At 40.2% G+C, this 14073-nt stretch overlaps 1 pseudogene across 1 annotated transcript; it reads left to right on the top strand.

The window, feature by feature from the left end:
• The first annotated feature begins 12163 nt into the window (after window positions 1-12163).
• Window positions 12164-12923, top strand: LOC309804068 (olfactory receptor 7E178-like; annotated as a pseudogene). Its single transcript has one exon. The product of its transcript is annotated as an olfactory receptor 7E178-like (transcript).
• Window positions 12924-14073: the final 1150 nt, after the last annotated feature.

Here is a 14073-nt window from a genome sequence, read left to right as displayed (position 1 = left end):
GAGGGGGAAGGGTAAGCTGGGACGAAGTGAGAGAGTGGCATGGACATATATACACTACCAAATGTAAAATAGATAGCTAGTGGGAAGCAGCTGCATAGCACAGGGAGATCAACTCGGTGCTTTGTGTCCACCTAGAGGGGTGGATTAGGGAGGGTGGGAGGGAGACGCAAGAGGGAGGAGATATGGGGATATATGTATACATATAGCTGATTCATTTTGTTATACAGCAGCAAATAACAACATTGTAAAGCAAGTATGCTTCAATAAAGATGTTTAAAAATGTGTTTTGCAAAAAAAAGGAAATTAACAAATACATTTTGATTCTTATCAAACTTGCCATCTTTTATTTTGATATATTTATGCAATAAATTAATGTAAATAGACCTCCTAAAGTTGAAGCATATTTAAATTCCTGGAATAAGCATTGGTGGCCCATGGTGTATTGTTCTTTAATATACTGACCAAGACTGCCTCAATGTTCCCCTCAGCTTGAGTAAATTTTAGACAGGTTTCTTCCTGATCTTAGACCACTGACTTCTCTTTTCTTAGAACATTTAATTTAGAAAACTTGCAGCTGTAAGTTTTTTCTCTGCCCTTTGACATATATGTACATTCTCTCCCATCCTCTTGCCAGTTTTACAACCAAGGAAATGCCTCTCTCAATGACTTGGGACCCATCTTTTTAAAATGTAAACATAAAAGAAGATAGCACTCCTATTTCCCATTGTCTGTAGGAGGGTGAGAGCCTAACTTCTGTGGGCATCAATTAGCAAATACAGATTGCTTAGTGATAGAGAAAAACATTTGCAAACTGAGAAATAACTCCATGTGCTTGACACAACCCATTGATCAACTTTCCCCACCAAAATCCTCCAGTACTTTTGCACTAGTTCACCCAGCACCAAAATCCCTCCTGCCTTATATTCCAGCAGTTCAGTCTCTCTCCTCTTTTGCAGTAGTCTTAAAGAAAATCTTCTTTGCTATTTTACTTTTTCTGGCGCAATTTTTACTTTGGCAATACAGACAAATGTATTTAATATTTTATATCACATTTTACAGCTCTACTCATGATATTAGTTATCAATTATTTTCTTTTGTATTTTATTTGACAGCTTTAAGCCTCGTTTCATTTATTAGTTAGTGAATATTTATTGAGCACCTAATTTGCAAGATCATGGGAATATGATGGTGAACAAAAAGAGACGTCTTTGGCTACATGAAGTTTATATTTGGGATGATGGAGGAGGAATATATGAATTTAAGAAATCCTTAAAGTACTTTAATATTTCAACTGCAATACGTGCAAGAAAGGAAAACTGCAGGTGACTAGGAAGTAGGTGATGGGAGAGTCAGGCACAGCATAGAAGTAAATGATGAGTATGAGTGGAGTTCGTGGTGGAAAGAATGAAAATGCATTCCAGAAAAATGAAAAAGAATTCTCTTCTGAGTGAAGAGCCTGAATTTCATGCCGGATCCTATGGGCCATGGTAACTAAATTGACTTCCCTCTCAAGAGCCACTGGAAGCCAGTGATGTGACTTGTTGACCCACGTGGTGGTGGGGTGATTTGGTCAAATTTGTATTTTGGAAACATTGCTCTTGCCAGAATAAAAAATACTATGAAAATTCCTCCTTTTACCTGAGTTATAATCAGTTTAAAAATTATTTTTTCTGGCTTGGTCAAGATGTAATTGACTTATTGTGTAAGTTTAAGGTGTACAATGTGATGATTTACTACATGCATATATTGCAAAATGATTACCACAATAGGGTTAGTTAACACCTCCATCACCTCACATAATTAACTTTTTTTAATATGTGGTGAGAACATTTAAGATCTACTCTCTTAGCAACTTTCAAGTGTATAATATAGTATTGTTAACTATAGTCACCATGCTGACTGTAGTTAGATCTCCAGAATTTATTCATCTTCTAACTGGAAGTTTGTACCTTTTTACTAATAGCTCCCCATTTTCCCCACCCCTAGTCCCTGGAGAAACGGCTTGCATGAAATCAAAATTAATTTGTATAGAGTTGACAGAGATAAAAAAAGGGGGGGGATCTATACCTGTGCCATTCAATGTGGTAGCATGTGAAAATAAATAGCTGGGATATTTGATTTTAAAAATGTTATGGAAAATTGTAATTTTTTTTCTTTTTCTTTTTCTTTTTCTTTTTTTTTTTTTTGCAGTACACGGGCCTCTCACTGTTGTGGCCTCTCCCATTGCGGAGCTCAGGCTCCGGACGCGCAGGCTCAGCGGCCATGGCTCACGGGCCCAGCTGCTAGCAGCTATGGCTCACGGGCCCAGCCGCTCTGCAGCACGTGGAATCCCCCCGGACCGGGGCACGAACCCGCGTCCCCTGCATCGGCAGGCGGACTCCCAACCACTGCGCTACCAGGGAAGCCCCCAAAATTATAATTATTATTGGCCCCATTTTAAAACTAGGAAACTGACATTTCAATCGTTTGGATAACTTAAAGTTTTCAGAGATAATAAGTAGTTTCAACTACAACTCATACTTAGCATTACAAGTTGAGTCAAGACAGGGGACATGGGCTCCAGTCTCATGAGAGGAATAACAAAGAATTTGGGAGCCATGTTTTAAAACTACCACAATTTGAATTTATATGGTTTTACCGAGGGAGCTACATGGAGAATCGCAGTGTTCCTGCAAAGATGTAAAAGGAGACAGAGAGAAGAAATAAGTTGGTAAACTGTTCACCTCTTCTGCAAGGCAGTCACCCAATTACACTGTCCTTATTTTCTATCCATGAAACAGGTGGCATTCCATGTTTCTGAGCATTATGGCCTCACCTGTGGCTCATCTGAATTTGCATTTCATCCCTGTCAGTGTCTCTGCAATTGTCTCCAAGACCACAGGGCTTGGCTTTATTCCTGTCCCAACAGGCATCAATTATCCCAATTGAAGGTCCTGCCATTTTGAGGGCACTGACTCAGAGAAAGATACAATCTCCACAATTCAAGATATTCAATTCCCTCTTCTCTCTGCCCAGTCCTAAGAGATCAAACTCTGGGGGAGAGACAGGAAACAGATGGTCTATCTGTCTCATACACTGTCCAACTAAGCCCCTGCCTGACACCAATTTATACTTCCCAAAGGTTCTGCATGCTGCAGGGAAGGATGTTCAGAGTGGCCATCCTGCTACTGAACAAAACTTGGGTCCTCTTTCCTGCATTCAGTAAAGTCAATCTACTGACCTCAAGTGGTGGTGAAGGAGAGTGCAGCGTGTACTTCAAGACCAAGAGAAGAGTAAGGGCAGCTAATACTCAGAAGACCCAGACCTCCCTGCTGGCCTTCAGGGAAAGGTTTTTAAAGACAGGGTGAAGGAGACGACTGCAGGGGGCATGATCAACCAATACTTGGCCTAAATCACTCAGTAAAGATTTGAGCAATTAACTTATGACACACCAAGATGCAAAACACCTATCAAAATTTTCCAGATCCACTGATCTGACATCCTAACGGTTTACCTCTTCAAGACTACTAAAGTGAAGAATAGGGGTCATTGGGACTTTCCAGGATTTGTTCTTCAATGTCCTAGGACAGTGTTTACCCAAATGTCTGATCATTTGGCATGCTTTTAAAGGTAGACTTTCAGGATTCATCAATTTTGCCTAGGTATATGCCCCCAAAGAATTGAAAGCAGGAATTCAGACAAATTCTTGCACACCAATATTCATAATGGCATTAATCACAACAGCCAAAAGATAAAAACAACCAATGTGTCCATCAATAATGAATGGATAGAAATGCGACCAAGATGGCGGAGGAGTATGAAGCAGAGTTCACTGCCCTTCACAGAAACATTAAAAATACATCTACAAGTGCAATGATTCACACAGAACAGCTACTGAGCACCGACAGAAGACCTCAGATGTCCGAAAAGACAAGAAAACCTCCATGTAACCAGGTAGGACAAAGGGAATAAGAAAAAGAAAGAATCAGCATGGGGCCTGTACCCTGGGGAGGGAGCTGTGAAGGAAGAAAATTTCCTGCACCTTGGGAAGGCTCCTCACCAGTGGAGAAATTAGACTGGACAGAAGGGGAGTTTTGGAGTCTAAAAGGTGAGAACAGCAACCAATTTGTGGAAGCCAAAACAAAGAATAACCTGCACAGAGGGTCGGCACAGCCATCCTGTGCTCCCTATCCTGAGAGACTCCTCTGTCAGTGAGGGTGAGGTTGGGTGCTGAAGCTCAGACTCTGAAGCTCAGTCCCAGGGAGAGGACCAGGCTTAGGTACAGAAACAGCCTGAAGAGGTCAGGCTGTGGCAACTGAGGGTGTACTAGGAAGAAGACTGGGCTTGCCAGAGATGCAAGACACCACTATTAGGAGGTGCACAAGGAAAGGGGTGGGACAACCATAAGAACTTCTATCTCTGTGAGAGCTCCCAGGCAACAGGACACCACCTAGAGGAGCTCTAGGGGCAGGTGCAAGTCACCGCCGCCATCTTGGACTCTTGAGGCAGGCACTGGCCACCTCCTCCAGACCCTTGGGCAGATGCCAGGCCCTACCCCCTGCTGACCTGGAAGGGCGCAGATAGCTCCCAAAACTAGAAATTATGCCAGCGGGTCACAGGACATGTCCCCACTGACTCGGAAGGGCACATACAGATCCAGCCACTAGCAATTCTGCCAGCAGACCCCAGGACCCTCCCCTGCTCTTGCTACTAGGAAATCTGCCAGTAGCAGATTTCAGTACCTGCCCTGCTGTCCCAGGAGGGTGCGGATAGCTTCCACAACCAGGACATCCGTCAGTGCCTGCTGAAACCCCCTGCTGTCCCTGGAGGGCGTGGATAACTCATCCCACTAGGAAATCCATCAGCAGGTGCCAGGACTTGCCCCCACTGTCCTGGGAATGCTCAGAAACCTCTCACTACTAGAAAATCTGCCAGTGGGTACTGGGACATGCCCCGCTGTCCCGGGAGGGCGCAGATAGCTCTTGCTACTGAGAAATCTGCTGGTGGGTGCCAGGACCTGCCCCTACTGTCCTGGGAGGTGCAGATAACTCCCCCAACTAGGAAATCTGTGAGCAGGTGCCAGGATCTGCCCCACCATCCTGGGAGAATGCAGAAATTCTTGCTACTAGGAAATCCACCAGTGGGTGTCGGGACCTGCCCTGCAGTCTTGGGAGGTTGCAGAAAGCTCCCCCCACTAGGAAATTTTCCCAGAGGAGGGGCTGAAACCACAGCTGAGAGCCAGGGGCTGTGTGACTAAGGAAGAAGAGGTGAATCTCTCCTCGTGGCTGGGTGAACTGCAGAGTTACACCTCTGCTGGTGGCTTCCTTAATTCAGCACCTGCAAAACATCCAAAAGGACAACACGTGCTGTTGCAGCTGGGACAGGTCTGGCTTTAGCGGCTGTGGGATTTGTGGGCACATATACATGGGAGTTGGGCCAGGCCAGAGTCTGAGCTGCCACCATAGCTCCCACAGTGGGTCCAGGTGCACAACTACTACTGGGACCTGACCTCAGTGGATCTGAACTGGTGGCCAGGTGAAAAAAAATACCTGAGAGTCACCAGGACAAATTGCCAGCGTGCCCTCAGTTAAGGTGGGACTGAGAGCAATGCCAACAACCGTATATTTTGTGAGCCCACAGAACAGGTGAAAGGGGACACAACAGAGCACATTCACAGGTGAACAGCTCCAAAAGAGGAAAACTAAGTGTCTTCCCTCCCAGTGGGAGTGCTCCAATCCTGGCTACCTCACACTGCAGATCAGAAACACAGCTAAGAAACAGATTTGGGGGTCTCTGCTCCAACAACTAGGGAGCAGACCCTGAGCCTGACAGGGCAGTGACAACCACGTAGCAAAGGGGAGGCACTGCTCAGTATCTAGGGCAGGCTCTGATCACAACACCAAACAAATGTCCTATCAAGGGGATAATGGCACAAGCCTCTGGATCAACCTCACCTACACAGGGCAGACACCAGAAGCAAGAAGAACTGCAATCCTGCATCATGCGGAAAGGAGACCAAAAACACAGTAAGTTTGACAAAAAGAGATGACAAAAAATATGTTGCAGATGAAGGAGCAAGATAAAATACTATAAGAACAACTAAATGAAGAGGAGATAAGCAATCTATCTGAAAAAGAATTCAGAGTAATGACAAGAAAAATGACCCAAGATCTCAAAAATAGAATGGAGGCACAGAATGAGAAGATACAAGAAAAGTTTTAAAAAGACCTAGAAGAATTAAATAATAAACAAAAAGAGATGAATAAGACAATAACTGAAATGAAAAATACACTAGAAGGAATCAATAGCAAAATAATTGAGGCAGAAGAAAAGATACGTGAACTGGAAGATAGAATGGTGGAAATAACTGCCAAGGAGCAGAATAAAGAAAAAAGAATGAAAAGAAATTAAGACAGTCTCAGAGACATCTGGAGCAACATTAAACACACCAACATTCAGATTATAAGGGTCACAGAACAAGAAGAAAAAGAGAAAGGGTCTGAGAAAATATTTGAAGAGATCATAGGCAAAAATTTCCCTAACATGGGAAAGAAAATAGTCACCCAAGACCAGGAAGCACAGAGAGTCCCATACAAGATAAAACAAAGAAGAAACACACTGAGACACATATTGAGTTTTTAACATCTTTATTGGAGTATAATTGCTTTACAGTGGTCTGTTAGTTTCTGCTTTATAACAAAGTGAATAGCTATACATATATATATATATATATATATATATATATATATATATATATATATATATATATATATATATCTCCCCATATCTCCTCCCTCTTGCTTCTCCCTCCCATCCTCCCTATCCCGCCCCTCTAGGTGGTCACAAAGCACCAAGCTGATCTCCCTGTGCTATGCAGCTGCTTCTCACTACCTCTCTATTTTACATTTGGTAGTGTATATATGTCCATTCCACTCTCTCACTTCATCACAGCTTACCTTTCCCATTCTCCATGTCCTCAAGTCCATTCTCTATGCACTGAGACACATATTAATCAAACTAGCAAAAATTAAATACAAAGAAAAAGTATTAAAAGCAGCAAGGGAAAGACAACAAATAACATACAAGGGAATCCTCATAAAGTTATCAGCTGATTTTTCAGCAAAAATACTGCAGGTCAGAAGGGAGTGGCTGGATATATTTGAAGTAATGGAAGGGAAAAACTATAACCAAGAATACTCTACCCAGCAAGGTTCTTATCCAGATTCGACAGAGAAATCAAAAGATTTACAGACAAGCAAAAGCTAAGAGAATTCAGCACCACCAAAGCAGTTTTACAACAATTGGCAAAGTAAATTATCTAGGCAAGAAACACAAGAGCAGAGAATGGAGGAGGAAAGGAAGAAAAAAGACCTACAAAAACAGACCCAAAACATTTAAGAAGATGACAACAGGAACATACATATCAAAAATTACCTTAAATATAAATGGATTAAATGTGCCATCCAAAAGACACAGACTGGCTGAATGGATACAAAAACAAGACCTGTATATATACTGTCTACAAGAGACCCACTTCAGACCTAGGGACATATACACACTGGATGTGATGGGAATTAAAAAGATATTCCATGCAAATGGAAATCAAAATAAAGCTATTGTAGCAAAACTCATATCTGACAAAAGAGACTTTAAAATAAAGACTGATACAAGAGACAAGAAAGGACACAACATAATGATCAACAGATCAGTCCAAGAAGATACAACAATTTTAAATATTTATGAACACAAAATAGGAGCATGTCAATACATAAAGTGAATGCTAACAGCCATAAAAGGGGAAATCAACAAGAACACAGTAATAGTGGGAGACTTTAAAACCCCACTTACAACAATGGACAGATCATTCAGACAGAAAATTAATAAGCAAACACAAGCCCTAAATGACACATTAGACTAGATAGAATTACTTGATATTTATAGGACATTCCATTGGAGAGTGGCAGAATACACTTTCTTCTCAAGTGCACATGGAACATTCTCCAGGATAGACTATATCTTGGGTCACAAATCAAGCCTCAGTAAATTTAAGAAAATTCAAATCACAAGTGTCTTTTCTGACCACAACACTATGAGATTAGAAATCAATTACAAGAAAAAAACTGTAAAAAGACACAAACACATGGAGGGTAAACAATATGGTACTAAACAACCAATGGATCACTGAAGAAAAATAAAAAACCCTAGAAACAAATGGCAATGAAAACACAACCACCCAAAACCAATGGAATACAGCAAAAGCAGTTCTAAGAGGGAAATTTATAGCAATACAATCTTATCTCAAGAAACAAGAAAAATCTCAAATAACCTAACATTACACCTAAAGCAACTAGAGAAAGAAGAACAAACAAAACTCAAAGTTAATAGAAGGAAAAAAATCATAAAGGTCACAGCAGAAATAAATGAAATAGAGACAAAGAACACAGTAGCAAAGATCAATGAAACTAAATGCTGGTTCTTTGAAAAGATAAACAAAATTGATAAAACTTTAGCTAGACTCATCAAGAAAAAAGGGAGAGGGCTCAAATCAGTAAAATTAGACATGAAAAAGGAGAAGTTACAACTGACACCACAGAAATACAAATGATCATAAGAGACTACTACAAGCAAATGTATGCCAATAAAATGGACAAATTGGAAGAAATGAACAAATTCTTAAAAAGACACAGTCTCCCAAGACTGAACCAGGAAGAAATAGAAAATATGAACAGACTGGTCACAAGTAATGAAATTGAAACTGTGATTAAAAATCTCCCAACAAACCAAAATCCAGGACCAGGTGGCTTCAGAGGTGAATTCTATCAAACATTTAGAGAAGAGCTAACACCTATCCTTCCCAAACTCTTCCAAAAAATTGCAGAGGAAGGAAAACTCCCAAGCCCTTCTATGAGGCCACCATCACCCTGACACCAAAACCAGAGAGAGATATCACAAAAAAGAAAACTACAGGCCAATATCAGTGATGAACATAGATGCAAAAATCCTCAACAAAATACTAGTAAACAGAATCCAACAGCACATTAAAAGGATCACACACCATGATCAAGTGGGATTTATCCCAGGGATGCAAGGATTCTTCAATATATGCAAATCAATCAATGTGATACACCATATTAACAAACTGAAGAATAAAAACCATATGATTATCTCAATAGATGCAGAAAAAGCTTTTGACAAAATTCATCACTGATTTATGATTAAAAACTCTCCAGAAAGTGGGCATAGAGGAAACTACCTCAACGTAATAAAGGCTATATATGACAAACCCACAGAAAACATCATTCTCAATGGTGAAAAATTGAAAGCATTTCCTCTAAGATCAGGAACAAGACAAGGGTGCACACTCTCACCACTATTATTCAAAATAGTTTTGGAAGTTCTAGCCATGGAAATCAGAGAATAAAAAGACATAGATGGAATCCAACTTGGAATAGAGGAAGTAAAACTGTCACTGTTTGCAGATGACATGATTCTTTACATAGAAGATCCTAAAGATTCTACCAGAAAACTACCAGAATTAATCAATGAATTTGGTAAAGTTGCAGGATACAAAGTTAATACACAGAAATCTCTTGCAGTCCTATACACTAACAACAAAAGATCAGAAAGAGAAATTAAGGAAACAATCCCATTTACCATCACTAGAAAAAGAATAAAATACCTAAGAATAAACCTAACTAAGGAGGCAAAAGACCTATACGCAGAAAACAATAAGATACTGATGAAAGAAATAAAAGAGGACACAAACAGATGGAGAGATATACCATGTTCTTGGATTGGAAGAATCAATATTGTGAAAGTGACTATACTACCCAAAGCAATCTAAAGATTCAATGCAATCCCTATCAAATTATCAATGGCATTTTTCACAGAATTAGAACAAAAAAATTTTCACAATTTGTATGGAAACACAAAAGACCCCGAATTGCCAAAGCAATCTTGAGACAGAGAAACTGAGCTGGAGGAATCAGGCTACCTGACTTCAGACTATACTACAAAGCTACGGTAATCAAGACAGTATGGTACTGACACAAAAACAAAAATATAGGTAATGGAACAGATAGAAAATCAAGAGATAAACCCACGCACCTATGGTCACCTAATCTATGAAAAAGGAGGCCAGAATATACAGTGGAGAAAAGGCAGCCTCTTCAATAAAGGGTGCTGGAAAAACTGGGCAGCTGCATGTAAAAGAATGAAATTAGAACACTCCCTAAGACCATACACAAAAATAAACTCAAAATGGATTAAAGATCTAAATATAAGGCCAGACACTATCAAACTCTTAGAGGAAAAGATAGGCAGAACACTATTTGACATAAATTGCAGCAAGATCTTTTTTGACCCACCTCCTAGAGTAATGGAAATAAAAACAAAAATAAACAAATGGGACCTAATGAAACTTAAAAGCTTTTGCACAGCAAAGGAAACCATAAACAAGATGAAAAGACAACCATCAGAATGGGAGAAAATACTTGCAAATGAAGCAACTGACAAAGGATTAATCTCCAAAATTTACAAGCAGCTCATGCAGCTCAATAACTAAAAAACAAACAACCCAATCCAAAAATGGGCAGAAGACCTAAATAGACATTTCTCCAAAGAAGATATACAGATTGCCAACAAACACATGAAAGAATGCTCAACATCATTAATCATTAGAGAAATGCAAATCAAAACTACAATGCGATATCATCTCACACTGGTCAGAATGGCCATCATCAAAAAATCTACAAACAATAAATGCTGGAGAGGGTGTGGAGAAAAGGGAACCCTCTTGTGCTGTTGGTGGGTATGTAAATTGATACAGCCACTATGGAGAACAGTATGGAGGTTCCTAAAAAAAACTAAAAATAGAACTACCATACGACCCAGCAATCCCACTACTGGGCACATACCCTGAGAAAACCATAATTCAAAAAGAGTCGCGTACCAAAATGTCCATTGTGGCTCAATTTACTATAGTCAGGACATGGAAGCAACCTAAGTGTCCATCGACAGATGAATGGATAGAGAAGATGTGGCACATATATACAATGGAATATTACTCAGCCATAAACAGAAATGAAATTGAGTTACTTGTAGTGAGGTGGATGGACCTAGAGTCTGTCATACAGAATGAAGTTAGTGAGAAAGAGAAAAACAAATACTGTATGCTAACATATATATATGGAATCTAAGAAAAAAAAAGAATGGTCATGAAGAACCTAGGGGCAAGACGGGAATAAAGATGCAGACCTACTAGAGAATGGACTTGAGGATACAGGGAGGGGGAAGGGTAAGCTGGGACAAAGTGAGAGAGTGGCATGGACATATATACACTACCAAACGTAAAATAGCTTGTGGGAAGCAGCTGCATACAACAGGGAGATCAGCTTGGTGCTCTGTGACCACCTAGAGGGGTGGGATAGGGAGGGTGGGAGGGAGGGAGATGCAAGAGGGAAGAGATATGGGGACATATGTATATGTATAACTGATTCATTTTGTTATAAAGCAGAAATTAGCACACCATTGTAAAGCAATTATACTCCAATAAAGATGTTAAAAACAAAAAAAACACAACCCTGATATTTGAGTAATCACTTATTTCATGAAAGAGGGAAGACAGAAAAACCAAAGAATGATACAACTCTGAAGATCACATAAAAATGTTTTCTGATTATTAACATTCATCTTTAATTTAGAATGTAGATGACACAGTCCTGCGTTTCATAGAGTGTTTGTAAATATTCTAAATGAAAGAAATGTTTAGAATTGTATCTGAATATTGTTTATATAACTATGCCATAATATATTTAAATTCTAACTATATTTTTTCTTAAAGGTTTATATTTTTTTCTAAAGAAGTAGGCTGTATCTTACTGAGATCGTGGATGTATTATCTCTAATGTTCTTCCTCCCTTTTTACCCTTAAGTTGGGTTTTATAAAGTAGCTGTGTATAGCAAGAGGTGAATAGCATAAAAACCAATGAGGAAACAGTTCTAAGCAGACAGAATTTGTCGTGCTGAGAAATATTTCTAGAGGTAACAAGGTATATGACCCCAAATGTGAATACTTTGCTTATGAGTCACTTTATCAAAAATATGGACACAATGTTACATGCTATTTACTTGTTTCCTTTCTTCCAAACCTCTTTTCTTTTTCAAAAGTTGTACAAGCTACATAGAACCACAAAATCTAACATGTGTCTCAGAATTCTTCCTCATGGGATTACCAGATGATCCAGAACTGCAGTTTTCCTTGTTGGACTGTTCCTGTCCATGTACCTGGTCATGATGTTGGGGAACCTGCTCATCACCCTGGCTGTTACCTCTGATTCCCACCTCCACCCCCACCCCCATGTACTTCTTCCTCTCCAACCTGTCCTTGGTTGACATTCGTTTCTTCTCCCCCACCATCCCCAAGATAATTGTCAACATCCAAACTCACAGCAGAGTCATCTCCTTTGTGGGCTGCCTGACACAGATGCCTATTTTTATCCTTTTTGGATGTATGGATAGTATGCTTCTGACTGCTATGGCTTAGGACCGGTTTGAGGCCATCTGTCACCCACTGCACTACCAGATCATCATGAACCCAAGCCTCTGTTGCATCTTCATTTCGGTGTCTATTTTTGTTAGCCTTTTGGACTCCCAAGTGCACAATTTGATTGCATTACAACTTATCTGCTTCAAGGATGTGGAAATTTTTAATTTCTTCTGTGACCCTCAACTCCTCAATCTAGCCTGTTCTGACACTTTCACCAATAACATAGTCCTGTATTTTATTGTTGCCACCTCTGGATTTTCCCTTCTCGGAGATATTTTTCTCTTACTTTAAAATTCTTTCCTCTATTCTCAGAGTCCCCTCATCAGAAGGTAAGTATAAAGACTTCTCCACCTGTGGTTCTCACCTGTCACTTGTTTGCTTATTTTATGGAACCTGACTTGGGGTGTACTCCAGCTCAGCCATCTCACAATCTCCCAGGAAGGATGCAGTGCCCTCAGTGGTGTACACTGTGGTCACCCCCATACTGAAACCCTTCATCTATAGTCTTAGGAACAATGACATCAAGAGTGCCATGTGGGGCTTCCCTGGTGGTGCAGTGATTGAGAGTCCGCCTGCCGATGCAGGGGACACGGGTTCGTGCCCCGGTCCGGGAGGATCCCACATGCCGCGGAGCGGCTGGGCCCGTGGGCCATGGCCGCTGAGGCTGCGCATCCGGAGCCTGTGCTCCGCAACGGGAGAGGCCACAACAGTGAGAGGCCCGCGTACCGAAAAAAAAAAAAAAAAAAAAAGAGTGCCATGTGGAGGTTACTCAGCAAAACAAATTAATCTCAGTACCTCGGCCATCCATTTGGAGTGTAGGTTGGAAAATTCAGTAAAACTATACATGTACACCTGCAACTTCTACCTTTCTCACCACCTCATTTTTGTAGCTCTATGGCCTTCACTTCTCTCCTTGCTTAGAACCTGAAATATTGCTTTTTTTGGTGTTTCTTTAATGAGACTGGTGGGTGTCTTGGATTCTTTGTAAATCATATTCACTGCATGACTGAATCTTATTATACACAAGACCGTAGTGTTACCTATTATCACCATAATGTGTATTACATCAGGAACTTATTCATCTTGTAACTCTAACCAACATCTCCCCATTCCTATCACCCCTCAGCTATGGACAACCATCATTCTACTCTCTGTTTCTATGAGTTCAATATTTTAAACATTCCACATATAATGTAGATCATATATTAGTTGTCTTTCTCCGTCTGACTTATTTCAATTAGCATGATGTCCTCAAATTTTATCCATATTGTAGCAAGTGGCAGGATTTCCTTCTTTCCCATGGCTGAATAATATTCTATTGTATGTACTATTAGTTTATCACATTTATTTATCCATTCATTCATTAATGGAAACTAGGTTGTTTCCATTTTTTGCTGTTGTGGATGATGCTGCAAAGAACATGGCAATAATGTTATCACTTTGGAATGTTATCACTTTTCCTTGTTGGAACATAAACATATGTAGAAACATAAACATATGTAGAAAAAAACAGGTGAGCCCAAGCACATTTTATTTATTAAAGTCTT

This window comes from Mesoplodon mirus (genome assembly GCF_964341445.2).
Source record: "Mesoplodon mirus genome assembly, chromosome: 5".
NCBI lineage: Eukaryota > Metazoa > Chordata > Mammalia > Artiodactyla > Ziphiidae > Mesoplodon > Mesoplodon mirus.
The sequence above is the reverse complement of the archived record's forward strand: the minus strand, read 5'-3'. Positions and strand labels throughout refer to the sequence as shown.